The following is a 3499-nucleotide window of genomic DNA, read 5'->3' on the forward strand; positions in this document are numbered from 1 at the left end:
TCCCATTTCTTTCTTTTACTAGCCTCTACTTTTATTTCAGTGTAGTCAGAGAATATTGTATGATTTTAATTCTTTTAATTTTATTGAGTCTTGTTTTATGGTCCAACATATTTGTTTTACAAAATACAGTATTTTGTGTGTGCTTAAGAAGAATGTGTTTTGTTGGATATTGATTTTTATCCAATCTGACTGATATACAGCTACTACTTTTATTCTGTTTGTGTCATGTCTCTTCTATTTTTTATTCCTCTTTTAATGTTTTCTTTTGCATTAATAAATAATTTCTAGTATAATATTTTAATTCTTTTAATGATTTTTTCATTTTACTTTTTGCATTTTTTAGTGATCACCACATGACTTACAATATTCATTTTAGCTTGTCAGAATCTATTTCAGATTTATAAAAATTTAATTTTAGTGAGATACATTATTCTCATATTTTCTTTTATTTGTTCATTTTGATTTTGCTTTGTGAAGATTCACATTATCACAAGGGCTGTTTAAATCTAGCCTGAAGAACCTTCAATAGTGATTCACACAAGGCCAGGTTTCTGGCAACAAATCCTCTGAGTTTTTGGTTTATCGGGCAATCTATTTTGCTATCATTTTTGAATGATGGTTTTGTTGGACATAAAATTCTTGGCCGACAGATTTTCTTTATTGTCTTCTGGCCTCCATTGTTTCTGATGAGCAGCAAGCTTTTAATATTATTGGTATTCCCTTTCTGTGACATTATTTTTCTCTTATGCTTTCAAAATTTTCTCTTTGTCTCTCTGCATTTTAATACAGTATGTCTGAGTGTGGATGTATTTGTGTTTATCTTACTTGGAATTTGCTGAGCTTTTTAAGTGTGTAACTTTTTTAATCAAACTTGGGAAGTTTATAGCCATTGCTTCTTCAAGTACTTTTCCTGCTCCTCTCTTCCCTCCTGTCCTCCAGCATTCTAAACAACACAGTGAGTGTGTGTTTGTGTACCACCTGGTTTCCCATAAATGGTTTTACAGGCTCTGTTCAGTTTTCATCACTCGGTTTCCCTTCTGTTCTTTGGATTACTTAATCTCTATTGTTTATCTCCAAGTTTGCTGATTCTTTACTCTGCAAGTTCAAATCTTTGTTGAGCCTTTGTAGAGAAGTTGTTATACTTTTCAATTCCAGGTTTTCTTTTAAAAATAATTTATTAATATTCTGTGTTTGATGAGACATTGTCATCACACCCTCTTTTACTTTTAAGCATGATTCCTTTTAGTTCTTTGAATATACTCACTTTGAAGTCTTGGCCCTTTAAGTCGGTTAAGTGTGATATCTGGGACATTTCACAGCCAGTTTCTCTTGTTTGATTTTTTTTTATTTCCTGCATATGGACTATAGTTTCCTGTTTCTTTGCATACTTCAGAATTTTTGTTGAAAACTACATTTAAGTATTACATTTTAACAACTTTAAATGCTGATTTCTCTGCCTCTCTGGGGGTTTTGTTGTGTTTAGAGTACCATTATGCTAAAACTTTCCCCCATTGATAAAGTCATTTTCTTTGGTGATCCTTGGAGTTCTTATGGACTGACCAGGTATAACATCTGAGTCCCTGCTGTGAAACTGCGCTCACTTCTCTTAGTGACACCCTGCTTTTTGAGCAGAGTTCTGTGCAGGAAAAGTAGCCTCTGGTCCTCTGAATTTGCCTCTTCCAAACCTGGAACCCCTGCCCTATGAGCAAGCTGGGGCTAGGGTAATGAGGGCCACAGTATTCTCAGCCTGTCACGGGTTGGGTCGAGCATACGCCCTATAGTGGGACTGAGATAGAGAAAGGGTTTGTTTACTCTCTGGATTCACAAAAAGTTCAACCTTGCCAGACATGGTGACGAACACCTGTAATCCCAGTCTTGGGAGGCTGAGGCAGGAAGATTGCTGGGAGTTTGAGACCAGCCTGGGCTACATAGTGAGTTCCAGGTCAGTCTCAACTACATAGTGAGACCCTGTCTCAAAAAACCAAAAAAAAAAAAAGTTCAACCTTTACAACTTGGAGTTGTAATGGGGAGGAAGAGGTAAACTGGTATATTCTTTCTTTCTCCAGTGAAATATCATCTCTCATAAGAGCTAAGGAGAGAGGGAGCCCCATTTTTGTTTTGTTTTGGTTTTTCATACCGGGGATCAAACTTAGGACTTTGTGCTTGCTTGTGAGGTGGACACGGCACCACTGAGTTAAATCCCCTGTCCAATGGAATCCCATTTGCTTGGCCATGCTGTCCCATATGGTAGCATCAGTCATTGCTCTGACATGAGGAGAGAGGAGGGACTGAATGGGTCATGGCTCAAATGCCACAAATTTTCACTTACTGGGATTAGGTAGATTTTCCTGAATGTTTCTTCATTTATTTGTATGCCTTAGGACAATATCCAGAGACTTTTTGAAAATTTTTTGAACAATTATTGTTTCCTGAGGACTTGATCTACAGAGCTCCTCATGCTACCATTCCAGAAATGGAGGTTGGGCATAGGTTTCAGATGAATTTATTCTAGATCTCAAGGGCCCAGAAAATTTTAGAATTACAGTTTGGGTCCTCTTGGGACCATTTGGATTAACATGATACTCAGACATAGTCTGATTAAAGAACATCCTGGATCTAAGCACCTCAGGGTAACTGCCCATCCGGAGACACTAAGTGGAGAGAAGATACCAGCCCAGCTAGGACTCTCCTGACACTTTGTAATTGCTACAAAGCTGAAGAAAAGGAATGATTTGGATTGGAAATGTTCATTGAGGGTACTGGGGACAACAGATAAGGAATGAGCTCACAACAGGAAGTGTGATTTAAGGACTATGACTTGAACTCTAGTGTTTCTGTCACTTCTCCACCCCAACAAAGTAATGAACACCCAGAAAACTGTCTTCCTCCCAATCTGGCCCCAAGAGGTAGACCTTCTCTCCTCCATCTGTAGGACCTTCTTTTAAATTTCCTTCCCAGATGGGAGGGTCCACCCCAAGACAGCACAATCTTCCCTCTATCCTCCACAACTGCAGCTAGACAGCAAGGGCACTGACCTCAAAGTTCTGTTACCCATCCATCAGCACCACAGCTGGAATGCAGACCCACCACTAAAAGACCTGTGATCATCCTTGGCCACATGAAAAACACCTGGGGGATTTTATAAAACCCTAATGCCTGGGCCCCGAACCAGTTCAATTAATCTGAATTTGTTGGTGTTAAGTTCCATGTATTGGCCTTTTTTCCTGTAGGTGGTACTAATGTACAGCCAGAGCTGCAAAACACTGTCATAGAAACTGAAAAGTACCTCACATGAAGACAATGAGGGTGAACTTGAAGAGATCTTGAGATGCTCCTGTTGTCATTATTAGTTTAGTCTCCTAACACCACAAAAGGCAATAGTAGCCCACAAAAGTCTCTCAGGCAACTGAAAATCCTCAAACTTTGTCCCTGCAAAGCATCATCACTTTATTTTAATTTGGAGCCAGTTGCTAAGGCCCCATCTGAGGCAGAAAGCCAG

The sequence above is a fragment of the Fukomys damarensis genome, unplaced genomic scaffold (genome assembly GCF_012274545.1).
Source record: "Fukomys damarensis isolate Sample0158 unplaced genomic scaffold, DMR_v1.0_HiC HiC_scaffold_2, whole genome shotgun sequence".
Classification (NCBI taxonomy): Eukaryota; Metazoa; Chordata; class Mammalia; order Rodentia; family Bathyergidae; genus Fukomys; species Fukomys damarensis.